The following is a 27,126-nucleotide window of genomic DNA, read 5'->3' on the forward strand; positions in this document are numbered from 1 at the left end:
TTCAAGGCCTTACATAGAACAACTGGGTAAACAGAAAGTTAGAGTCAAAGGCAAGCCAAGATGTCTGACGGTAAAGAATCCACCGAGGCACTGGAAGGCCTCGAGAGTCCGCCAGTCACATTACTTTGGGCAGATAAGTCTTGTGGAAAGAGACTAAAGTTTTCAAAATGGTTTAGGATTAATTTAACCCATGAAGTGCAGCGTTATGTGGGCACTTTCCACTCTGAGTGAAGCGGAGACTTGGGACATTTTTTTCCAGCCCTGGAGCCTGTCTTGGTGTCAGGCCTTGTCCACACCTTGACTTTGCCACATTACAGAGGTCTGTGTTGGACGCTGAGGAAACACAGTTAACTGCCCTGAAAAGCTCTTCAGCGTCTCCCAGCTCTAGGTCATCCTGTTCTTAGAGCAAGCTCTGGAACTGGTATGGTGTACATCATTATCCTCATTTATAGTCAAGGAAATGGATTGCTGAAGCAATTTTTTTTTGCTACTATTTGCCTCGCAGAGGGGGGAACAGCTCGGATCCTGCCTATTTGGCTAAAGCTCTAGTTCTTTTACCAATGTGCCAAGCTGGTTTGGATTAAGAAAAACTGTCTAGAGAAAAGGAGGGATAAACTGAATAGCATTAACTTTATACACACACACACACACACACACACACACACACACACACACAGGAGAGAGAGAGAGAGAGAGAGAGAGAGAGAGAGAGAGAGAGAGAGAGACCTTTCCTTTCTCAGTTTTGAGGACAAACTATTACATTTTAGCATTGGTACTCAAAAGCAATTTGCAATTGAAAATTCTTTCTGGAGGCCAGGGATCTCTTTATGTAATCTTATTTTCCTTGCAGCCTCAGACAGGCAGGCCAAATGTGGTCCATTATGTCCACACTCGTGTTTATAGTCCCATCTTCAGTTGATGGATGTTACTTAATCATGTGGAATCTGATATTACACAGGACTGAGCCCCTCTTCCAAAGACCCGGCTGCAAATGCCAAAACTTTCGGATGGAGTCATAGCACTGGAATGAACGTGATGTGATATTCAGCCTCTGCTAACTCAGATAATAGACTGAAATATCCTTAAGACAGTGGTTCTGTCTCTGTGGTGAGATGGAGGCAATTTTCTAAATGCTGCTGCAGAGAAAAGAATTTAACCCCAGGTGCATTGTTACCCTCCCAGAGACTCCTTTCTTTGACGCCACATGGATGCTCTTTCTTTTCTCCTGTGTCTTTATCCCATTTCAATGCCTAAGTGCGTCCTTGGATGCATAGACCCTGCCCCCTCCAGGACTCCCAACCAGTGAGCTGCCAGCCTGCCCCACACAGTGCCACTGGCTAGGACTGACTCCATCTCAGCCCCCTTAATTCCTCACTGCATAAGTCAAGCCACCAAGGACAGAGTACACAGACAAGTGTGGCCTCATAAAGTCACAATGGAGCTGAAAATAACTCCTGTCATTGTAACACGAGACATCATGCACAGCCTTGTCGGGTAGATGCAAACAGACCTGTGCTGCCAGGTGCACAAGAATAAAGTGCAGGGGACGGCAAGATGGCCCAGTGGATAAAGGCCCTGGCTGTTAAGCCCGACCGCCTGAGTCGGATCCCTGGGACTCTCAGGGAGGAAGGAAAGCCTGACTCCTCCAGGTGTGCTGTGGTTGCACACTTTCTCTGTAGCACCACATTAACAAATTAGTCCCTCCCTCCTCTCTTCTGCCACCCGCCCACAAACTTCAATAACCCCCTTCCTGATCCCTTAATTGTCTTGTCTGCATGTCTCTTGTGATATTTCTTGTCTCCCATTCCACATTGCAGCACCTTGTCCCATGTCATAGGTAGGTTAGAATATGTCATGTATCCTTAGGACACATTTCCCTGTCCCGTGTGTGTTTTTTGAGACCGGTGTAGGACCACGTTGCTCATTATTGGTACTTAAGAAAATGTTATGAAGTAAACGATCCACTTGTTGTCTAAAAGCCCTTAAGCATTTCTCACCTCAACCCTTAGCTCTTTGGTTTTCCAGGGATACACGGAGGGGGAAAATGGCCACGAAGCTGCTTCTACTTGTATGTCAAAAGGTCAGAAGGTATTAATAGTGGGAGGCTGCGGCTGTCTGCCTGGTGCCATCAGACAATGTGCCACAGGATTTAGCTGACCTCGGACAGTTGCTTCAGACAGGACCAGATTATGTAGTAGTCTCTTGAGAAATGAATGGGCTACAAGGCTCTCAACTAACTGTTTCTTCCTGAAAGAATGGAAGAGTTTGTATTTATTTGTTTATTTATTTATTTATTTATTTATTTATTAAAACTGTTCCAAGCCGAGGATTTGTTACAGTTCTTTCTCCGTGTTGTAAACCTGAGCACAAAAGAACCAAGCAGAAACTGTTTTTAACTAATGTATTTAAACTCAATGCTATTTATAGTCACTGTATATTAGTCATTTCTGAGACAGAGGAAATCTTCACGGAAACAGTAGGCTAAAGACTGGCTGAGTACTTACTTCCCTGTACATATTTTGGAAATTCAATCCTGTATCTGTTGGCAATAAGTAACGAAGTTCCAAGCAAACCTATAGAGAAATTCAGTAGCATTCAAAAGGACAACAAAGGACGTTAATGAGGTTTATTATTTTCTCATATATTAACAAAAGCTGTGATGGTCATTTGACTAACAGTCATTTGGAGAGTTTTGGAGATTATAAAAAGTTACAATATGAAAATTACAGAATTCTTATTAATTAATTAATTAGAATAGGAACTGTATTTTACACATAAAACATGTGGTTCATATTTTAAATGGCATAGATACGTGATCATTCACAATTCTGTTTTATTGTGAGAAACACACTTCATTAAATGAATAGGGTGAGCTGCTATGAAGCCGTTGGTAAAACACTGAGAAATGTTGACAGTGAAGAGAAAGATGTTGCCATTTTTTTTTTTCATTTTTATAACCGTAAAAGAGAAGGAAGAATTCAGCTGGGACACAAAGAAAGTCATAGAGAAGTGCCTGGGTTGGGGTAAGTGAGGACGCAGCAGGCCTGTGAGCACAGGAGTTCCTTGGGCGGCAGGAATCTGCAGTGGGGATTCTCCCACCGATGTCATGGCGACTACCGTAAGTAGCCCAGGTGTCGGAGACCCCACGTCACTTCATGGAGCCCATCCACGAGTGTCAGTCACTCTCTGCACTGGGAGACACTAGCTCCTCCTCCTCCTCAGGGCTTTCAAGAGTTGGTTCCCATCAGGATCATTGTGCTAACGTCCTGTCCCAGCTGTTCTCTTGGCTTCTTAGTCCTGCTAAAAAGAGGAATCCTCCCAGAGAAGTGAGGCAGGGTGTAAACCAAGTGGTGGCCTCTGGGTGCAGGTTCACCTGGCCCAGTTCGGATGACTAGATAGGTAGAGCACACTCACTCTCCGGTGGCATGCTCTGAAGAATGTGGGTCTCACGGCTTTCTCTTGCAGTGGTTGGAAGCAGCCGTCTTGCTCTTCAGTGATGTGTACTCAGCTATTCTGTTCACCACTGTTTTCCCTCCTGAAACACAGGAAAAGCAATGTTTGAACAGCTGCCTGGAGTCTTGAAAGGCTTTTTCTAGTGTGACTTGCCTTCTTAGGTTCTCAGCAGTGTTTGCCATGCAACCAAATCAATTCACTAAATTAAATATACACCCTGTGAGCTGTGAGCAAAGAGAAACCTGCTGGGAGCAAAACAAACGCAAAGAAGATAATATAGTTCTCCCTCCCAAACAAGCCCCAAAACCTGTGACTTGGGTTTGACACTTTCTGATACCTCACACACTCGGTAGGGACAGAGCTCAAAGTGGACGAAAGACTGAGGAGTCACAGAAAAAAATTCCAAACACAGACTGTCCTGGGTTTTGCTGGTTGTTTGTTTTGTTTTTCAACTTGACACAAGCCATAACTATCTGAGAAGAAAGAACTACACCTGAGAAGATTCCTCCAGAAGATAGGCCTGTAGGCAAGCCTTTGGGGCATTTTCTGGAAGGGCCCAGCCCACTTGGGTGGTGCTGCCCCTGGGTAGGGGTCTTAGAGTGTCTAAGAGAGCAGGCTGAGCAAGCCATGAGGAGCAAGCCAGTAAGCAGCACTCCTTCATGGCCTCTGCATCAGCTCCTGCCTCCAGGTTCCTGCCCTGACTTGATGACAGACTAGGATGTGGAAGTGGGGGCAAAACAAAACCTTTCTTTCCCCAACTTGCTTTCAGTCATGGTGTTTTATCACAGCAATAGAAACCTTAACTGAGATACATGCTATAAAATATCGATTAAAAGGAACTAAAGAATTTCTGGGCTTCATTGAACAATTTTGGTGAATTTTCGGGGATTCCAGCTTTTTATCTTTGTCAATAGTGTAGCCTTTAGAGCAGAAAAGCGGCACAAACTACAAACCAACCTTTACTAACATGCTTCCATCGTTCCCAGAGGAGCCAAACGTCCCGAAGCTCGCTGTTGAGCAATTTAAAGCAGTGTCCGCACTGCTGGGAAGTGCGTTGAGACTATTGTACGAAGTGACTCTCCCATCATGTCTGTGAGAAGTTTTCACTATGTATGCATTTTACTTGGGGACTCAAGAAGTCCACGGAGGCCTAAATCTACATTCTCCATAGTCTGGTCCCCTACGAATTAAATATTAAGCAACTGTAATAATGTTAATGTCATGATGAGTGTCTTAAGTTTAATGTTTAATTCTTGCTAACCTCCAGGGTGTTTGGCTCCCAATACATGCCTAGTAATGGTTAAGTGGGTATCCAGCTCTCACCTCTGCCTTCCTTTGTTACACCTTCCAATTGTAACACTCATGTGGAAACACTCGCCGTGAAATAATAATCTTGCTTAATCCTCATAACGACCTGTGGGCTATGTGTTATTGGGTTTATATTTTAGCAAACGAGGTCCAAGAGATTAGTTGCCTGTCTAAATCTCACAACTAACTAAATGCCAGAGCCAGGGGTTAAGCAGCAGTGTGGGAGTCTGAAGTCTCAGGACTCAGGGCAGCCACATTGCCACCCATGAGACTCGGTTGTCAAAGACTACTGCAGGACTACAGGAAGAGGTGTGTGTGTGTGTGTGTGTGTGTGTGTGTGTGTGTGTGTCCACACAAATAAAAGAGGTTTAGGCCCCTAAGATAGGGCAACTGCTATTGGTGTAGAGGGCTCTAGATTTTAATAACCTAGTGATCTACTTGACTGGAAAGGACAGTGGGAAGATGGGTGAGACTGAGTATGACTCAGAAAAACCTGCTTGACTCTTTCTTCACTGCTCGGTTTCACTTGTTTAAAGATTTATTTTTATTGCTGTGTGTACATGTGCACATGCATGTGTGCGTGTGTGCGTGCGTGCGTGCGTGCGTGCGTGCGTGTGTGTGTGTGTGTGTGTGTGTGTGTGTGTGTGTGTGTCTAAATACCAGAAGAGGGCATCAGATCTCCTGGCACGGGAGTCCCAGGTTGTTGTGAGCAGTCTGACATGGGTGCTGGGAACCTCACCCAGATCCCAGGAGCCTTCCTTCTCTCTAGCACCTCGGTCTCATTTATTAAAAACAAGTTTTTAAAGCTCTTGGAGTTATTTTGAGGTTGGTATAGTGATATGGAGCCAGGGTTATCAGAGGCCATCCTGGTGGCCAGGCATATTGACCCATTTTTACCAGCAGGGGGCAGTCTGCATTTCTCCATTGGTTTTTTATTATATTGGAAAAGCAGAGGGCCCTGGCTGGCTACCACAGCCACCCAAGCTGGGTAGACAAAGGGTAACAACACAGTACACCAGCTGAGAGGAGGTTTTGTTGTGTTGTTTTGTTTTGTAAACAGGCTCTCTCTCTCTCTCTCTCTCTCTCTCTCTCTCTCTCTCTCTCATTTACAGTTTTTGAGAATCTCATACATGACTATTGCATTTAAATTATTCCCACTCCTCTCTCTCATCATTCCCTCTCAAATTCTATAATTTTCATTATTACACACACACACACACACACACACACACACACACACCCCACTGCTGAGTTTGTTTAGTGTTGCTCATTCGTACAAGTGTTTAGAGCTGACCGCTTGGGATTTGATGACCTACTAGGGAGAAGACTGATTCTCCCTCTCTCCGCAGCCATTGATTGTCTATAGCTCTTCATTTGGATGTGGGGCCTTTTGAAATTTCCCCCATCCACAGTGGCATGTCAGTTGGTGTGGTCATTATTCAGGTTTTGTTTAGGTGATCATATTGTTGAGATTTCATGAGTGCACCCTGTCATGTTGATAGATAGAAGACACTATCTAGCAACAGGCATCCCAACTAGTCTCTCTTGTATCCCAGGCTGAGACAGAACTTACTATGTATCAGAAGATGACCTAGTGCTGAGATTTCAGGTGAGCTCTGCCAAGTTCCACTTACATGGTGCTGGGAATCGCACCCGGGACTTCAAACATGCTAGGTGAGCACTCTTCCAACCCATTTCTGTCCCTGTCAGCTTAGTGTAATTCTTGAAGGTTCTTCTGAAAACCCCAATAATTAATACTGTCCAGTAGAATTCATCACGGTATACTGAGTTTCTCTCCAAATTATAGACACATTTTATCAACTGGAAAGAAAAAAATCAAGAATGTGCTATTCAACTTTGTTATTCAAGATCAGGATAAGTGGCTTAAATATCTTATTAATTATTAGAAGTCCAGTTTGTACTTGTCTTTTATGAACAAGGAATGTCAAGGTCTGTGAAGGAGACTGATAACAATGGTCTATTCACTTTCTAGAAGGAAGTTTTTTCCCTCCATTGCATAAAAGCTGCTGAATAAAGAAAATCACAGATTTATATCATTCTGGGCAGCTGAGTTATGATTCAGTAACGAGTCAGCCAAGGCTAGGGAAATGGCCAAGAGCCTGGTAGTGTGACTACCGTGAGCAGCGGTAGAGTGTGAGGAATATAAGAAAAAGAAACGGCCTCCAGAAGAAGCAATGTGCCTACAAAGTCCCACAGCACTGTGCACAGGGCCTCCCAGTGTCTTGACCCTTCTCCTCCGTCTTTAGTCACCAGCACTTCACTTTCCATACTTCTCCAAACACAATCAGGGAGAAGGTAAGACCAAAAGCTGACGGACACGGCTGTCTTTTTTAAAAAAACAAAAACTACGGGCTCTAGGAACCAAAGTCAGGTCTTTTTGCTGAAAAGGCAAGCAGTTTATGGACCCAGCCATCACCTTGGCCTGCTCCTCGGAATGCCAAGGTGGTTCCAATAGCTCAGGGCCCTTTGTCCCAGACGACAAGTGGATCTAAAGCCAAGGGTTTGCACGGCCCCTGGGGAAATCTCAGCTGATCTGTGAAACAAACCGGTAAGCAGGTGGTTAACAGGGAAGGGACACAGGTTTATTAAGATGCTGTCTTACTTGTGGGGACATCACAGTAAAGAGGGACAGGAGCAGCAAAGGTTGCTGAGGGAGCGCGCCTGGGCTTTTAGAAGAGATGAATGTGTCTAGAAGAACGGACAGGAGTCAGAAGAGTTGCTAAAGTTCTTCCTGGGCAGGGTGTCCCAGCATCCTCTGCTCTCCTCTCCCGTGGCAGGAATTAAGCTTCTCTGACTCATGAAATCCCCAGGGAGGAAAATTTGGCCGTTCAGTTCCATTTTTAGAGTTAAACAAAAACCATACATTTATTTACCTATCGTGTGTCGGTGTGTGCTTGCACGGGTATGCACATGCACATGCCACAGCACACATGTGTAGGTCAGAGGGTACCTTCCAGGAATCCGTTCTCACCCTGTGTTTCCACGTGCTTCACCAGGAACTCTTGTTATCAGTCTTGATGGCAATCATCTGTACCCAGTGAGCCATCTTGCTGGCCCCAGTCCAATTTCTTTCATAGAATCCATCTTGATTTCACAGAATCCATCCGAGTCTTTACCCTGGCCGTTTCTCAGTTGCCTCTGCTTTAAAGTAATCCGTGGACATGACATACATAAGGACGTTGTGTCCTGACCCCCTTCGTCTGTCTCTCAGAGAACTCAGGTGCTGTCACCACAGCATTTCAAATCAGAATGTGGAAGAGTCTGAAGGGACAGCCCCGTGTTGGTCAGCCAGGACGGCTGGGACAGAACTCCTCAGACTGCTGTGGTGCACACAAAAGGCATTTATTCCTCACAGTTCTAGAAGTTCAAGATCCAAGTGCGGTCCGAAGGTTGAGTCCTCAGGCCTCCTGCCTTCTCTCCATGTGCTCGGAGAACCCTTTGTTCAGGAGATAGCATGCTCTCTGCGGTTTCTGCTCATGAGTACTAAGCTCCCACACATGCCCTTGACTGTCTTTAGTTCCCCCTCATAGGAATTATCTCCACATGTAGGAGAGCGCATCTATGCACAAACTCAAAAACAAAAACAAAAACAAAAACACTCAGTTCAGTCCACAGCACCCCCTTCCCCATTCTCTGTGGGGCTGACTTCTCAGTGCAGACCCTTCCCTGCGACCGTTCGGGCACTTACTGGAACCAGAGGGGGAAATCAATACTACTTCCTTTCCAGAGGAGCTGTGATGGGCTGGTTTGCAATGTCAACTTGCCACAAATTAGAATCTCCTAATTAGGGAGCCTCACTTGAGAAACTGTCTTAATTGCCTTTACTGATGTGGGAAGACCTACCCCCCAAATGTGGGCGGTGCCTTCTGGTAGCAGCCCAGATAAAAAGGAGCTTGGCAGAAGGAAGATCGCTCACCCTGTGCCAACCAGGGCCTCCCTACTCACCGCGGAGCTGATTTGCCCTGTTGCTGTTTCTGATTCCTCCTCCACGGATACCTGAACCTGTGTGCCCCAGGCTTCCAGCACTGACGGAGGGCCAGCAAACCTCCCAGAACTTCCCATGCTAGAGTGCCAGGACAGGACGGCTCAGCCACTCAACCCTGTGGAGCGAGCAGGCTGCTGCCAGATTCTGGGTTCTCGGCCTCTTCGAGGTTAGAGGGCCATCGTGGGCTTTTCTCTGGCTGCTAAGGCACCGTCCTCAAGTATCAGTTACTGGGTTCTCGACCTCTCAGGTGTGATTTAGCTGTTGCTACTATTTTTTTTTCTTTTTGTTTGTGTTTGGGTTTTTTTTTTTTTTTTCCTCTTTTGGAACCTGTCCCGGAACTCACTTTGTAGAGCAGGCTTTCCTTGAACTCACAGAAGTCTGCCTGTCTCTGCCTCCCAAATGCTGGGGTTAAAGGTGTGCGTCACCACTGTCTGGCTCTGATTTAATAGTTTTAAGATATTTGTATTGGTCATATTGGTTCTGTTCCTCAAGAGAGCACTGACTAGTTAGTACTTGAGGTTCTGGGTTCTACAGAGGCTACAACAATCACAATGTGGGGTTTTTGTTTTGTGATTGTTATTTTATGTATATGGGCATGTTGCCTACATGTATGGCACCATGTGAATGCCTGCTACCCTTGGAGATGAGGGAGGGTATTGAATCCCCTGGGACTGGAGTTATAGATGATTGTGAGTTGCTATGTGGGTGCTAGGTAATTGAACCTCAGACCTCTGGAAGAGCAATTGGTACTCTTACATGCTGAGCCATCTCTTCAGCCCCCAAAAGTGGAGTTTAAAAGATTGTCTCTGAGGACAGTAGATGAGCTCCATTCTGGGGTAACATAAACGTTTGGGTGTGCACTCATATTACACATTAGAATAGTTTAAATCAAAACCTCTTTCTTCTTTAACTTGACACTTTTGACATCCAATGCTAACCTGCCTCTAGGGACTGGATTCCGGGTTTTACAGACCCACCAGAAAAGGTCCTGCTCTTTAGTGAGCCCAGAGTCAGACTTGCTCAGGTAAGCCAGCCTCCCAGTAACACGCTCCAGCTTCCAACCAGTTGTGGGTAAAAAAAGAACTCAGGAATCAGCTGGCCACTGCAGGGGAAGCAATTGAAGTTAACTTGTTTTCTTCCAACCCCCAAAAGGGCATTCCTTTGTTCTCAACTGACCAAAAAATGCTTTAAAACACTCAAACGGGAGCAGTTTACAAATGTTGGTGTAGGGATGGCAGTTACCAGTTTGACCTCCTTTTCCAGGCTGGTGAAGCCTGTGTGTGTGGTCTCCTAACATCACCTGTCTGAAGACACGCCTCCCGCAGAGGTGCTGACAGGAAGCAGAAGCCAGAACAGTGTGACCTGCTTTCAGGACCCTTTAGACATCTCCCTTTGTCTATGCATCCCTTTGGGAGATTTTGATCCAGTCTGCCACAGTGAGATGCTCTCAACATTACAAGGGGAAAAGAAAGAAAAAGAAATCCCTTCCATTTTCCTCCTAAGAAATGAACTTTTATTTCTGGATGAGAAAGGTTTTTGGAAGGATGGCCTGGTGAGATGCAGGAACAATCCTTTCCCAGCTGTTCAACATTAGCAGGCTGTGTGTCTGAACCATAGAGGCAGCTCTTAAAATATCTGCCTAGAGGACAGAGGGTCTTTAAGGACCAAATGAGGGTTCCTGACTCTAATAACGGTGTGCTCTTCATGGCAGGGCAACGATCTTTGTGAACCTTGTTCATAAGGAAGAGAGTTCGTGGAAACGGCCCAGTGGACGTGGAGGTCACTGTTGGCCATTGTCTAAGATTGGAATCGCTAGAGTGGCTGGGCACAGAGTCCTCACTTTTGCCCCGGTTCCTGGACATCTAGAAGAAATGTGTTAGAATGATTGTAACTCCATCTCCCTCCTGGCTTCACCCAGGATCGTGGTGACAAGTCGCTAACAGAGCTCTTGAAAAAAGAAACCACACAGAGAGGTGCAGGTCAGAGGAGTGGCCTGTCCCTTCCCAGCAGGATAGGGAAAGCTGCTTTCCGACAATTCCCACTCACATAAACAGATGAGAAAGATCATTAATAAGGACTGGTCTGTTTCATTCTAAATCAAAGCGAAAGACCTTGATGTCATCATTTACTCTCCTGAGAAATTATGTGACCTCAGGGCTCCAGCCAGAACCACAAAAGAATTAGAGGTTCATACGAGACTCTTCAGACCAAACCTTCAAAGACTCAGAAGGGGCAGAAGGAACACAACGGATCATTAATAAACAGGATGAGACAAGTGGGGGAACATTCACCTATGACGTCACCTGCTTCCAAAGGAGGAAATATGACACAGCCAGTCTTAGAGCACTGTGTACCACATATCACATAGCTCATCACTTCAACAACAGAGCACACTAATCTGGTGTCACATTCCTTTTAGGAAAATAAGAGTTCAGTTGTGCCGATTACAATCAACCACATTTGAGTGAAGTACATTGTGTGCAGGAAATATGGCTTTCACGCCTCTCTGCTAACAGTGGTCACTGATCCCTTCTAGAAACAATGCTGTGGCAAGCATCCTGTCTGTGGAATGTCTCGATTGAAATTGTTATTTCTTAAGTTATAAATATTCCACTGGACATGACATGGCCGTCGTACTTGGAAACTTACCACTGCCGCTGTGATTATCTGCATAAGATCCACACAAGATCAAGCCCATCAGCAGCCCAAGGCGGTGGGGAGGGCTCACACGACCGAGCTGAGGGGCAATTGGCAGCCAACAGGAGAGGCAGAGTTATTTCTCCTTGAGAAAATGGCCACTGGTTGACCATGGTCCAGTACATGGTCCCACACCTCTAACTGGACTCAGGGGATTATAAAATCAAAGAGAACACACACATAGAATTGGTTCTTTAATTTTCAGAGGCATCTATCTCTGTGTATATAAAGTGTGAATCATTCTTATATTCTAATTTGCACTATTTTAAATAGTATTCCATAAATCTTTCCTAGATGTGTTTCTTTCACTTAGACAAATAAAGGTGAAAGGTAGATGTAACCAACAGTCTTATTAAATAAGAAACACAGAACCAATGTAAAAGAGAAAGCCGAGAGGTCAGAGCTCAGAGCTAAAATCTCACCCTTCCTCCTGCGGTGTCCCAGCTTCCACGTTGGGCGCCAGATGTAGCATGAAACTTAAAAGTTCTTATTAATAAAATCAAACCTGAGGCGAGTTATTGGGGTCCATGCTGGTAGATCAGAGAGACAGAACAAGCCACAGCTATCTCACCTCGCCGGATCCTCAGCTGGTCTTGTCTCCTCAGACTGGAGGCCTCTGAGTCCTCATCCGGAATGGGTCTCAGCTGAATTACTGCTCAAAAGCCTGAATGCTTAACCAGCCAAAATCTTCTAGTTTCTGGTCCTCACGCCTTATATATCTTTTTGCTTTCTACCACCACTCCCTGGGATTAAAGGCTGGCTTTCTGGGATTAAAGGCATGTGTCACCATGCTTGGCTATTTCCAATGTGGCCTTGAACTCACAGAGATCCAGAGGGATTTCTATCTCTGGAATGCTAGGATTAAAGGTGTGAGTGCCACCATTTTCTAGCCTTTGTATCTAGTGGCTGTCTGTTCTCTGACCCCAGATAAATTTATTAGAGTACACAATATTTTGGGGAACACAATACCACCACAGGTCAAAGAGTGCGTTCTAGAACTGCACATGGCATAGACAAATTTGTTCTGATTTCTATGCCTTTATATTGCAAGAATTTCCATGTCACACCCAGGCAAGGTGGCACACACCTGTAATTCCAGCTCATGGGAAGTAGAAGCAGGAAGAGCAGATGTTCAAGGTCAGCCTTGGCTACATAGTGAAGTCAAGGACAGCCTAGGCTACACAGTAAAGTCAAGGACTGCCTGGGCTACATAGGGAGGTCAAGGACAGCCTGCATTACAGGAGACCCTGTAGGGAGCTAGGGAAGTTCTGAGTGAAGGTGTATTGTTTGACATGGGCAGGGTCATGTGTAGGACCACAGTGCCTCAGACTCGCGAGGGTGGCAAAACTTTCCCTGGGTGTGGCTCATATGGAGATGGCATGGCCTCTCTCTGGCCCCTGTGTGGATGTTGATAGAGTGTGCTGGAAAATGTCCACTGTAGCTTTCTCCCCTGGATGTTTATGGCCCGGAGACTGCTCCCTGCTCCAAGGAGGTCAGCTAGCCCGCCTCCCTGTTCCGCTGTGTATAACAGCCCTGGATCCCTGTTTATCTACGTGATAAACGCACCTCCCTGTTCAACTGTTTGTAGTCCACATGCTGAGCTTCCAGGCTGCTGCTCTTACTTCGTCAGAGAGCCGGTCTACCCAGTCCCAGCTTTTTTTGTGTCTCTGTGTCTGTCATTTCTTCATTCCCTCACCGCTCTAGTTAGTTCCGTCCCCGGAAGCCCGCAGAGGGTGGCAAGACTCAGTCTCAGAAGAAAACAAACAAAAAAGACTTCCCATTTCTTCAAATTTTTACACCATCTTTCACTTTCCCCCAACCTTCTAATATGAAATACTACCTCATGATCATTTTTATTTTGCCCTCAGATTTCTAGTGAGAAAAGTTTATTTCTAAACCTTTATCTGCCACTGGTTTTCCTCATCCTTAAATTCGTATCTTTTGTACATTTTCTTCTTTTGGGTGAGTTGTCTTTTTCTCATTGATTCAGAAAAATTCTTCGTAAGCATATGAAATTGCCATTTTGTAGGCTAGAAATTATATATTGGCAATTTCACATACATGAAACGGGGGTTCCGGATACTAATCTTTGGATCCTTTTGTGAGTGGCAGCTGCCCTCTTTCAGTTTATGATTTTTAAATGTATTTACGGGAACTTTTGATGTGCAGAAGAAAATATTAATACAGTCACCCTTCCATACCCGTGGGTTCTGTGTTTTGGGTCTCAATCATTGCAGACAGAAAATAGAAAATAAAACTGCTTCTGTGCTAAGCATATATAGACTCGCTTCTTGCCATTATTCTTCAAACAGCACAATATTGCATTTATATTGGAGATTACTGACAGCATGCAAACAGCATGATATTATATATAAGGGACTTGAACCTCTACAGATGTTGGTACCCCAGAAGAGTGGGGGCTGATCCAATCCCCCGTGAACACAGAGATGATTGGATAGCCAGTTTGTTAACACTGTCCCTTCATGTTTTATCTGTGTCTTGTTGGATTTCCCAGAGGTAGGAGTTCTGGGTTTAAATTGTGTGTGTGTGTGTGTGTGTGTGTGTGTGTGTGTGTGTGTGTGTGCTTAACTTTTGCTTAAATGTCAAACAGCAGTATGTGAGTGAGTCGCTCCAAACCAAACCAAACCAAACCAAACCAAACCAGACCAAACCAGACCAAACCAAACCAAACCAAACCAAACCAAACCAAACCAAACCAAACCAAAAGCCTATCATTATTGTTTTCCTTTGTGTCTCCCCAGCAGCAGGGCAAAATGAGCATCCTTTTATGGTCTCACCAGCATTTAGATGCACTTATCTGTTAGTTTTCTCCCCCGTTATTAACACTTTCTGTACTGTTTGTCTATTTCTTACTAATCTGTAAGTGTTATTTGTTGTACATGTATTAACTCCTTAACATTTGCTTTTTTTTTTTTTTTTTTTTTTTTTTTTTTTTTTTTGGTTTTTCAAGACAGGGTTTCTCTATGTAGCTTTGCACCTTTCCTGAAGCTCGCTCCATAGACCAGGCTGGCCTCGAACTCACAGAGCTCTGCCTGCCTCTGCCTCCTGAGTACTGGGATTAAAGGCGTGCGCCACCACTGCCCGGCCAAACATTTGCATTTTTAAATGCAACACTTGTCTGTCTTTCTATACCCAAATTCTACATCTTATATATCAAACATGCATTCTTTCACCACTTTTGAGTTTATTTGTTTTTCTCAATATAAAGCAAAGGAAGGGACCTCTGGCCCAACCTTCTACCCGTATCTCCAGGAACTTCTTCCGAGAGGGCCTGTTGGCTTGTTGTGTTGTGTTTTCTTCTAGTCTTCCTCCATGGTGTGTTGTGTTTTCTTCTTGTCTTCCTCCACGATGTGTTGTGTTTTCTTCTTGTCTTCCTCCACGATGTGTTGTGTTTTCTTCTTGTCTTCCTCCATGGTGTGTTGTGATTTCTTCTTGTCTTCCTCCATGGTGTGTTGTGTTTTTTCCTCCTCACTGTCCTTGTTGCTTTTGATTGTTTTCTTTAGTTTTGATTTCTACTATTATTATTTTTAATTAATCTTAGGTTAGCATACAGTTGGGTTTCACTGTGGCTTTTCCAGGCATATGTTTGTTCTTATTCATTCCCTGCCCACACAGTGATCTGCCTCCCATGCTCTCCTGTGCCCATGCACTGATCCCCCCAACACTGCCCTGCCAACACACTGATCCCCTCTCCCCTGCCACACACTGATCCCCCCTCCCCTGCCCACACACTGATCCCCCCTCCCTGCCCACACACTGATCCCCCCTCCCCTGCCCACACACTGATCCCCCCTCCCCTGCCCACACACTGATCCCCTCCCCCAATAGCCTCACTTCTGCTTTCTGGTCACTTGTATCTTATTATTCTCTTTCCCCCTCTCCTTCTGTCAGTTCTTTTCCCTTCCTATAGTCCCCTTTCTGGTGTCCTCTCTCTCCCCCTCCCTCTCTCTGTCCCCTCACCACACACATCTAGACTCCGCATCTGTCTCTCTCTGCATGCAGCTTATTCACTTAGCACATTGCTCTATTGCTTTTCCTGCAATGTCACAATTTCATGACTTCGCAGTTCAATGATTCCATTGTGTGTGTGAACGAATGTTCTTCCTGCACTCATCTGTCGACGGGCATCTAGGCTGCTTCCATTCTCAGTCATCATAAACAATACCACAATAAACATGAACGTGCAGGTTTCTCAGTGGTCGGACTTGGAGTCTTTGGGGAGTAGCTAGGAGTAGCGTGGCTGGGTATAAGGTGAGCCTGCGTTTAGATTTGTCAAGAATCTCCATACTGCTTTCCATAGTGGCTGGACAGATCTATATTCCCACTAGTGGTATATAAGTGCCCGTGTGTGTGTGTGTGTGTGTGTGTGTGTGTGTGTGTGTGTGTGTGTTCCACACATCCTCACCAGAATTTTTTGTTGTTTGTTCTCCTGATGATGGACACTCATTCTCTACTGAATACCATTTTGTGTTTGGTGTGAGTGGGTGTATAGTTAGGAGGCAGTCATATTTGCTTTCCTAGACACATTGATGTGAACTTGAAGTGCACCTCTTGCCTCTGCCTTCTTGCTCTTCAACTTAAAAGCCACAACTGTTCTCTAAACACAGCTTTCAAAACATCCTTCTCAGACACTTCGGGGCAGGAGCTTGGTGACAGGATGTGGAACAAGGCAAAGCTGTCAGGTACAATGGAATCCTTATACAGTTGGCCCATGGGCTTTATCCTTGGCTATGCCAAGAGATAGGTGCACACTTTGGACAAGTCTCTTCAGCATTGAGTGACTGATTCTCTCCTCAGTCCAGACTCTCCAGATGCTTTCAGCTCTGTAATCTGACACTGAGCAGAGTATGGCTTAGGCATTCCTAGTTGGCACCATAATTCTAGTTATAAGTATTGCTAGCCATAAAGCATCCACACTGACCCTTCCCCCTCCCCTGTGTGTGTGTCCACGTCCACGAAAAAGTTCATTTTCATGTGTGGGGGATGATGCATATGTGCATGAGCACGTAAAGGCTAGAGGTCACTCAGGTGTCATTTCTCAGGAATTCAGCCTGCTTTATTTCTGAGATGATGACTCTCACTGGCCTGGAACCCACTGATTTGATTGCGGACCTAGTGATCTCCTTATCCCCACCTCACCCCTCACCAGAGCTAGGATTATAAGTATGTACCATTGTGCATCATGGCCTTTGAACGGGGGTTCTGGGCCTTGAACTTGGTACTTACACTTGACCCCAGACTTCTCACAGGAATCACTGTATCTGCTTGCCATCTTTTCAGCCCTGTCTGGTTGGCAGTGACCTCAGACTCACACGGCCTTTAGCTTGGAAAACGCTCTTCTAACTAGAAAGCTAGGATTTTGCTCCTGGTATCCACAGGTTAAACAGACAAGTACTAGCCCTAACAGTTGGCCTGGCCCCTTCTGGGCTGCCTGCCAGAGTGTGAACACGGGACATGCTCTCTGGACACAGGCATCTCCACAAACCCGAACCTGCTCTGCTCATTCTCTCTCCTCTGGGCCCTGGATGCCTGAGCAGCTGTGCCAGGATGTCAGGATCACTGGGCGAAGCTGCCTTCTCCCTGTGGAGGTGGCCCTGAGACACTAATTGACTTGCTCTAACAGATCTGTTCTCAGTTTCAACCTTTTCACAGCCTCATGTGCCGCTGTGGGGCGCACAGGTGGTTCTCGCCTCCTGCTCTACCTAGTTCAGTAGTTCTTAGCAGAACCTCTCCGACACCAGTTGCAACCTCCTGCTGCTGGCCTCTCCAGGGGAGGCCTCAGCACAAGTTCTGGAGCACCTGGCTGGGGTGGTCAAGGATAGCTCTTTTGTCCACTGGTGAACCAATAGCCTTTATCCCTGAAGATGAAGCTACACTTAATGCATAGTGGTTTAGATTCCAGGATCTGAGATTCCGAGTCAAGCAGGGTCTCAATACCACGTGACTCAATAAACCTTCCCGTGTTCTGTTGCTTCATATTAAGACATCAACACAGGCAGTCCCCACCAGCCTGCAAGCAGATGAGAGAGACCTGCCTCCGGGCTGCACCACTACCGCCCCACCCAGTGGACTCTGTCCCTCCAAGACCCACTCCACTACCCAACCCCATGCACCCAAACATCCTCCATGTGTGGCCAGCCTTCCCCTGCAACCCAACCAAACTACATAGACACAGGCACAAACCACACTGGTTGGAAAAACAGGTGAGTGACTGGCCTCCTAGTTGAACTGCCCCAAAGTCCAGATCCTAAAGCCAGGGCACATCCCGTGCCCCTCCCCCTCCCATCCCAGCACCAGCAAGGCAGCTGGGCCCTGCCCCCAACTCTGGTGGACTCCACTGCTCTGGTGCAGTCCCCACCAGCCTGCAAGCAGGTGAGAGACCCGCCTCCAGACTGCACCACTACCTTCTGGACTCTGTTCCAGCAAGACTCACTCCACTGCCCAACCCTGGATACCTGAACATCCTCTCTGTGTCCAGCCCTCCCTGCAACCCCAGCAGACTACATAGGCACAAGCACAAGCCACACCAGTTGGAAGAACAGATGCATGGACACCAGTGTAAGAATACATTCAACAACAGAAAGGGCAAGATGGCACCACCAGAACCCAGTGATCCTTCAAAAGCAAGACCTGAATATCCCAATGCAGCTGAAACACAAGAAAATGACCTTAAAAATAACTTTATGAAGATGATAGAGGCCCTTAAAGGGGAAATGAAAAATTCCCTTAAAGAAATGAAGGACAAGACAAACAAAGAGTTGGAAGAAATCTATAAATCCGTTAAAGAAAGCCAAGAAAAAGCAATCAAACAGGTACAGGAAACAATTCAAGACTTGAAAATTGAAATAGAAACAATAAAGAAAACACAAACTGAGGTAATTCTGGAAATGGAAAATCTGTGGAATTGAAAAGGAACTATAGACGCAAGCATCACCAACAGAATACCAGAGATGGAAGAGAGTCTCAGGGGTTGATACGATAGACGAAATATTTTCATCAGTCAAAGAAAACGTTAAATCCAATAAATTCCCAATACAAAACATCCAGGAAATCTGGGATACCATGAAAAGACTAAGCCTAAGAATAATAGGGATAGAGGGAGAAGAAACCCAGCTCAAAGGCACAGAAAACATACCCAATAAAATCATAGAAGAAAACTTTCCCAACCTAAAGAAGGACATGCCTATAAAGGTATAAGAAGCTTACAGAACACCAAATAGGCTGAACCAAAAAAAAAAAAAAAAAAGTCCCCTCACCACATAATAATCAAAACACTAAACATACAGAATAAAGAAAGAATATTAAGAACTGCAAAGGAAAAAAAGCCAAGTAACATATTAATATATAAAGGCAAACTTATCAGAATTACACTCAACTTCTCAATGGAGACTCTGAAAGCCAGAAGGGCCTGGACAGGCTTTTTTTAGACACTAAGGGACCAGGATGTCAGCCCAGATTATTATACCCAGCAACACTGTCAATCCCCATAGCCAGAGTAAACAAGATATTCCATGACAAAATCAGATTTAAAAAAAAAAAGAAAAGACACCAACACACAACCCTAGTTTTGGATGACCAGTCCAACTCATAAACCATTTTTTTTATTGCAGATCTTTAGTGAATAGCATGCTTTATCTAAAATTGGGTGACAAGATGAAACATAATGTGATTCTAGAGGAATTTGTAGAGTTAGAAATGCCTAGAACCCAAATGAGAGAAGATTCTGTTTCATTGAAAGGCAAGCTGGGCACAACAGTGAGTGCCTGCGGTCACAGTTCCTCCGAGACTGAGACAGGAGGATTGCTTGAGCCCAGGAGTTTCCATCCAGTCTGAGCAATGTGGGAGCCTAGCCTCTTCTCTTACATAAATAAATAAATAAATAAATAAATAAATAAATAAATAAATAAATAAATAAATAAATATTTTAAGAAATCCAGAAGGGTGTTGAGCTTATTAAGCGTAAAGGGCTTTTCGGGGAAGAGGGGGCATGGAACAGGGTTTTATGTGGTCTAGGCTGGCTTCAAACTTGTTACACAACTGAGGATGACCTTGAACTTCTAACCCTCCTGTCTCTACTTCCCACATGGTGTGATTACCTGTATGTGCCAACATGCCCAGGTTATGCAATGCTGGAGATAGAGCCTAGGGCTTTGGCGTGTGCAAACTACCCACTGAGCCACATCCTCAGCCCGAGCATGAAGTGGAAAATCAAGTTTTCTCATTTCCTATGGACTTTTGGTGAGTTTTCATGTATATGTGGTTCAGTGGGCACACTCTATGTGTAACAAATCCAAGCATACTACGGTTTCTTTGAGCCTACTTCTTTTGAGAGGCATAGGTGCAAAGAAACAAAGACTGTGAAGATAATGCCCTACGTGCATTTAAGAGATAAAAATTCAATACGCCTTTCAAAGCATAAAGAAAGAACCATTTCAATTGCCAGAGACCGTTCCAGCCATTTCCTTATTAGGGGTCATGACGTGGGGCTCCAAGTATATTCATAATGCATAGTGCTGTTCATATGATAGAAATATCTTTGTTTTTCCATAACCAAACAAACTTGGCTTTCAAGTTCTGATAGGCAGTGTATGATATTATCTAGAAATAGCTCAGTCGTTTCTTGTTTAGTATCTAGTATATCCTTGGGCATCTACAGGATTCTCCCATTCATGTCTCTCTTTTCCTCCTCAGGGGAGAGCCTAGTTCTTATCTCATCCTGGTGCTAGCTCTTCCCCAGTCAACACCTCAGTGGAGGAGGGACTTGTTTTTGGACACTGGCCAGTGCCCACTGCTAGGAATCCACCCAAAGGCGCCGAGTCACAAACTGAATATTACCCTTGACGCACCTAAGACTTCTCTGGCCTACGGAGTCACCTTCAGGATGTCTGAGAATCCCCAGCTGCCTTTCTGTACACCCAAGGGAGTAGGAGGGCAGGTGATAATAATGCCATTTTAGCCCAGGTCCTCAGATGCTCACCCTGGTGCAACAGATGCTCAGAAGTAATGGTAAGGACGAGGGGAGCCACTGAAGTACATGTACCTAATTAGTTACCATTTCAAAAACTTCTGCAACCTAACCTGCTTTATCAGACACTGGATGAAGTCTAGCATTTGCGAGATTTTTTTTTTATAAACAATATTGCCTCTAAATGCAAGCCACTGACTTAATCTAGTACCTAACAAAAGCCATGGGAAATGTTATGGCCTAGACTTACCCAGGCATGGTACCTGTCTAAGGGAATTCCAGAGGTAGTTTTTCCTATTCATGATTTTCACCTGTGAACTGAAATTCTCAGAAAAAGTCTACACTGTGTCAAACACTCTGCAAGGCTGAGTTTGTTTGGGAAAGATGGAGTGTTACTGATTGGGGGGAAATGATCTCGGACTATTTTTGACCCTCTAGTCATTCTTTGCTCACCTCTACGTGTGACCTACCATTCTCAGGATTATGAAGTCTATGTATCTTTGTCGAATGAACAAACAGATCCTTAGCATCTGCTAACCTAAAAACTAAAAATGCCATCAAAAACTATCTGAGGTCTAGTCCTGCTTAGTTTTAAGTCAACTTAACACAAACTAGAGTCATCAGAGAGGAGGGAACCTCAGTTGGGAAAATGCCTCCTTGAGATCCAGCTGTAAGGCATTTTCATAATTAGTGATCAATGGTGGGTGGTGCCACCTCTGGGCTGGTGGTCCTGGGTTTTATAAGAAAGCAGGTTGAGCAAGCCCTGAGGAGCAAGCCAGTAAACAGCACTCCTCCATGGCCACTGCATCAGGACCTGCCTCCAGATTCCTGCCCTGTTTGAATTCTTGTCTTGACCCGTTGATGATGAACTCTGATACGGGAGCCTAAGCTGAACAAGCCCTTTCCTCCCCAAGTTGCTTTGTTCCTGGTGTTTCATCCCAGCAGTAGTGACCTTAGCTAAGACCTGCGATTTCCACCCTCTGCTGTAACCCACCTTCCTGATGTTTCCACCAGTGAGTTTGAAAAGCGCCTTAGTCTGTAACCTCCCTTGCTCTGTTGCTCTGTAGAAAGACTTCACACAGTTGCTCTCATGTTGGAACATGGCGTTTGAGGGAACATGAATCTTACCAGGCCATAGACCCACTCACAGTTGGCTCCAGAATAAATCAGTGTCTCCCCCTTCTCCCTCCCTCTTCCTCTCCCTGCCCCCCCCCGTCTCCTTTTCTCTCTTTCACATTCCCTTTGAGGTAGGAACTGAACCTTGTGCGTTGACACACCATGTATGTGCTGCCATTTTATCATCGTGTTCCTTTGAAGCTGCAACCACACAGTTTTCTTGTGTTCTGTGACTCATTCCTGTGCTCTATGACTTGAGTTGCAGCCACCAGAAGAGAACTAACAAAAGCAAAATGCTTACAGCATGACCAGAGGCAGGCTCTCTCAGCTGAGGCAACTGCGTTTAAGGATAAAGGCTGAGGCAGGAGAACTGCGAAGTTGAGGACAGCCTGCGCTACATCTACTCTCTCAGCAATTTGGAAGTATCCCATACTAGACTGTAAACCTTGTCACCATGCTCCTATGTGAAGAATCTTTGTGCCCCTTCACTTCATCGCCCCTCTGTTTCCCCATCCCCTTACCAGACAACCATTGCTCCAGTTTTCTCCCTAGGCTTGTTGCTTGTAGAGTCTGCACGCAGTAAGGCTGTGGCTTGCTGGACACTGTTCAGAACAAGTGTGCTGTGGTGTTAGCCCTGGCACCGCCTGCTTGCCCGGGCCTTTACCACATCCTTCACGCCCGCCATCTCTCCCGGGCTCTCGGTGGTCTTCCACTTCTCTCCTCCCCTTCTCTTGGATGTTCTGCCTCCACGCCACACTGAGAGGCACCTGACTACCTTTTCACGGTCACCTGTCACCATCACTGGTGTTTGTCTCTACAGTACCCCCCACTGTGCATGTGCCTCTGTGTGTGTGTGTGTGTGTGTGTGTGTGTGTGTGTGTGGCCTTTTCTGCTTGCTGATACCTTTGTGCCCACTGAAGTGTCCACTCTCTGATGGTAGGGGGTTCTCTTTCCTGCTCCACCCCCAACACCTAGAGAGTCTTCAGCAGGCAGCAGCTGCCCCTGAGTGTGTGCCCAGGGAATGCCCTGCTCGGGCTTCACACTGATGTGGTCCTGTCTCCTGAGCCCTCTTTGGAGACACCACAAACCTACTCTGCCTTTGTCTCCCATGAACTGGCCCTCCACTAACTGCAAATGACGTAGGGTAGAGAAGTGTTTCTTTCTCATTTTTTTGTATCCTCATATCCCCCGTCCATACAGTTTCTCCTTATATCAGGCCTTATAAAGAGGTGGTGTAATTTTCTGGGCACATGGAATCCCTCTGTCTTTGTCTTCATGTGGTTTGCTTTATGATTTTTCTGCACCCCTAAAACTATCACCCAAACACGGAAGTATTTGGGAAAGCATTCTGGCTTGCTGGAATATCTAAAGGGCACACCACAGATGATATGGGTTGGGCGTGGTGCACCACCAGCCTGCAGAGGGAGTAGGCTTCTGTCTGTCACAGCTGCAGGCCGGCCATGTCCCCAGGACTGCACACCTCAGCAGTCTTGGACTAAACCAGCAGAACCCAAGCCCCTTCCAGACCTGTTTCCCTCACATCTGCTAAAGCACAATACTAGCGACCACCAACCGCTACCAGTGCTCGCTCTCCTGCCGGGAGCCCATTTAGTTCTTTGCATTTATTTTCTCAATTAATCCTGACTGGAGGCATGGGCTATTATTGCCTTCCTTTTTACACAAGTGAAAACTCCAGCCCAGAAAGATTAAGCAACTTGCCCAAGGTCACGCAGTAATTGGCAGGCCTGGGGTTCAAGCCCAGGGTAGCTGTTCCTGAGCTGATTGTCTTCATTCTCACTTTACGGCTGCTGTGCAATCCAGTGCACACAGCCAGTCACAGACGTTCTCGTGGCCAGGTTAGCTTCCTATTTGGTGTTTAATTTCCAAAGAGAATATTGGTGTGATTAAAAAATTTAAACAAAGTGCTGGGGAGATGGCTCTGTGGATAAGGTCACTTGCATGAGCCATCCTGTAAAAAGATGGGTGCGGCTGCACGTATTAAAACCCCAAGACTGTGGAGGCAGAGACAGGAAGATCACTAGGGTTTGCTTGTATCAGCCCATCTCACTAAACTCCCTGTCTCAAGAGTACAGCCTGGTGGAGCAGGATGCCTCCTCTGGCCTCCAAGAATGCCCTTGGCTGTACCCACCCACAAGTGTGTGTGTGTGTGTGTGTGTGCACGTACCACATACCTCCACCTCACACACATACACTAACACAGAGAACAAAAAACAATAAATACTTCTTAAGATAAAAATATTCCAGCCTGGGATGGGGTACCTCTGCTCAGCCGTGGCACACAGGGCACACAGGCTACAAGTGTTGATTGGAACCTTACACTCAAGGGACCCAAACTTCCAAGATAAACCAAAGCTCTCGTGTTTGTGGTCTGCTCAGCAGGTGTGCATCTGTGATGGTCTAATGACTTCCGCATGAGTTAGCATGCCGTTAATGGGCCCGTGTATGGACCAGGGGTCCTGTGAGTTCAGAGAACTATTTCCCCTTTCGCCTTCTGTTAAAACCGCAGGTCATCACGGAATGAGGCTGCTCCATCCCACGAAAAGAATCTGTGAAATAATTTCATGGGCTGTGGGGCTTTGATGGTGATAATTCTTGGATGTCAAAAGGATAAGGACACAGTTTTCTGCTTCTAATTTTATTCCGAGGAAATGATGGTATTGAACTGTCCACAGAGTATTCCTGTGGATTAATTCCAGTCCCTCTTTTGTAGAGGAGACTTAAGAGAAGCCTTAATCTGCTTTATATTTAACTCTTATCTCCATGCTATGAATTAAAAATAGAATGCTGGACTGCAGTCTGGCCTCCCCAGACTCTGAGGGTTCAAATTACCCAGGGTGAGGATGGATGCCAAGCTGCTCCAGCCTCTCTGTGGTTCAGCGACTCTCGGCGACTTCCTAAACACCTGCCGCTCTGATTTTTTTCCATCCAAGTGCTGAGTGTTAACCTGTCTAGCACAAGAAATCCTTAGTCTATGATTCCTGAATGGCACTTAGCATTTTCCCTGTCATGAAACCCAACTCCCCAATCTATTTAGAATATGTAATATTCTTGGTTTATTTTTATTATTTTTGAAACAGGTTCTCATGTGAGCCAGGCTGGTCTGGGACTTGCTAGGTAGCCAAGGGTGACTCCTGCCTCTGTCTTCTGAGTGCTATTTCAGGCTCGCACCCCCATGCCTGGCCTATGGGAGCTCAGGATCAAACTCTAGCCCCGTGCACACTAGATGAGCTCTCTACGGCTGAGCCGCACCCCTCACACGCCTCTTACTTCCTTTTCCTTCCACGTGGCTTCTGTCCTTCCCTAAGGGACGTCTGAGACAGAGGAAAGGGCCAGCGTTCAGGCCTTGCTCCAGGGTTACCTGGGGTCGTGTCCTTTCAACTGCCGTGAGTGTCACGGTGTTAAGAGGAAGGGTGTTGAAGGGGTGACCAGGCCACCAGAGATCCGGAGAAAAAGACAAGGCCTTACCAGAGGGCTTCCTCCTGCCTTTGGCTAGAAGTCTTTGCATTGGCTGACCTCACTGTGAGCAATCCCAGACCCCTGCTGTCTCCACACAGCCCCACCCACTCAGTCTCCTGAACTGTGAGAGATAAATCTACGGATTTAATGAAGTCTCTAGTCTCTGGTATTGTGCTGTGTAGCAACAGACGAAGACAGGAATCATTAACCCAACAGTCATCCAGGCAGTGTTGAGCAGAAAGGGAATCATAGCTTATGTGAACACGCAGCGGCATGTCCTGTGTCCAGGCGGCAGATGGATCATAGCTTATGTGAACACGCAGCGGCATGTCCTGTGTCCAGTCAGCACATCTGGAAAGACTGTGTGTCTTATCCAAGTGCAGGGGCAAAACTAAGTCCTTTGGCCCTCATAGTGAGTTTCCTCTAGACTCTTGAATTAGAATACCAAAGAAAGCTGTCGTGTGCTGTGATGGTCACAGACACCCTTCTGTCCCCACTGGGGAGGAAGGTCCCTTGTGGCCTTGCTCTTCCCTCTTCTTCACTACCACAGGCCTGACAGCAAGGATGCTGGCCGCCGACTCCTGGTATCTTAAGATGGGGTGCAGGACAAGCAAAGAAAACACATCATAAACCTCTTGCCCCTCTGAACAAATGTGCACCCCCCTTCCCAACTGAGTGAGGTTGAGTAGAACAGAAAGCCATGCAAGTATGGAAAGTGGTACCCTGAACCAGAAGGCAGAATGGAGCAAAAAAAATAGGAAAGCATCAGATGATATTAGATGTACCGGGGGGCGGGGGCGGGGGGTGTCACTCTACGAAAGCTGGCCCCAGTTAAATGCACACATCATCCGTCTGATGTGGGGAGTCAAACAGTGCTCCCTATATCTGTGGGCACTGCCATTTCCCATCCCTTTATAGCTGGCCATGTGACCAAGATCTACTTGTTGGAATTGACTAAAGGGTCACATGTATGTAGCTAGAGTTTTCCTGCCTTGCCCACAGTCAGGACAAATCTTTGTCACCCGCCAGTCCCACAGCCGCTCAGACCCAACCAAGTAAACACAGAGACTTACATTGCTTACAAACTGTATGGCCATGGCAGGCTTCTTGCTAACTGTTCTTATAGCTTAAATTAATCCATTTCCATAAATCTATACCTTGCCACGTGGCTGGTAGCTTACCGGCGTCTTCACATGCTGCTGGTCATGGCGGCAGCTGGCAGTGTCTCTGCCTCAGCCTTCTGCTTCCCAGAATTCTTCTCTCTCCTTGTCCCACCTACTTCCTGCCTGGCCACTGGCCAATCAGTGTTTTATTTATTGACCAATCAGAGCAACAGATTTGACATACAGACCGTCCCACAGCACATGTACATTGTAATATGGTACCTAAATCCTTCCATACAGGCTGCTGCTGCTGCTGCTGCTGCTGCTGCTGCTGCTGTGTGTGTGTGTGTGTGTGTGTGTGTGTGTGTGTGTGTGTGACTGTGCATATGATTCTGTGTGTGAAACAGAGCGAGGAGAGACAGAGATGGGTATTTACATGTAGTTTACGTTGAAGATGTACATTTACTGGAGATTTTCGTGTCAAAAAAAATTGAAAGTGGCTCTAGACGGAGTACCTCAAACATGCCGTGGATCAGCTACAGCTAACCTACTCCCGATAGTCATTGTAAACATGGACTATGGATCCTACCAAGATCTACTGAGTTGGGAATTTGACGTGCCTAACAAACACCAAGAGTTGCTGTGTGAGCACTAAAGTCGAAAACCACTTTAGGCCTGGCATCTGTAAAAGGGTTTTCCTGGCAGCCTCGGGGCTGTTTAAACCATCGAGCCTCATACCTATTTTCTTTGGTCACTGTCCAAAGAATGAACCTTCCTACTCCCCACTGCAGCCATGCGCTGTCCGATCTTATCACAATAACACTCTGAGCAGATTCTCCTAAGTCCTTCAGAAGTCTCCCCCGTCTCCCTCCCCTACCCTCCCTCTCCCTTCCCCCCTCTCCCTCCCCCTTCCCCCTCCCTTCTTCCTGAACTCTCAGGCCCTCAGAACAGCCTGTTGCATAATTAACAAAGCCCCAAGC

At 46.1% G+C, this 27,126-nt stretch overlaps 1 long non-coding RNA gene across 1 annotated transcript; it reads right to left on the reverse strand.

Moving 5' to 3' along the window:
* Positions 1-2,612: 2,612 nt before the first annotated feature.
* On the reverse strand, positions 2,613-26,265 carry LOC119088158. Its single transcript, XR_005091751.1, has 2 exons — positions 26,225-26,265; positions 2,613-3,535 (listed from the first exon to the last, which is right to left on the reverse strand). It is a non-coding gene; the product is annotated as an uncharacterized LOC119088158 (long non-coding RNA).
* Between the last annotated feature and the right edge of the window lie 861 nt (positions 26,266-27,126).

This window comes from Peromyscus leucopus, chromosome 6 (assembly GCF_004664715.2).
Source record: "Peromyscus leucopus breed LL Stock chromosome 6, UCI_PerLeu_2.1, whole genome shotgun sequence".
Lineage (NCBI taxonomy): Eukaryota > Metazoa > Chordata > Mammalia > Rodentia > Cricetidae > Peromyscus > Peromyscus leucopus.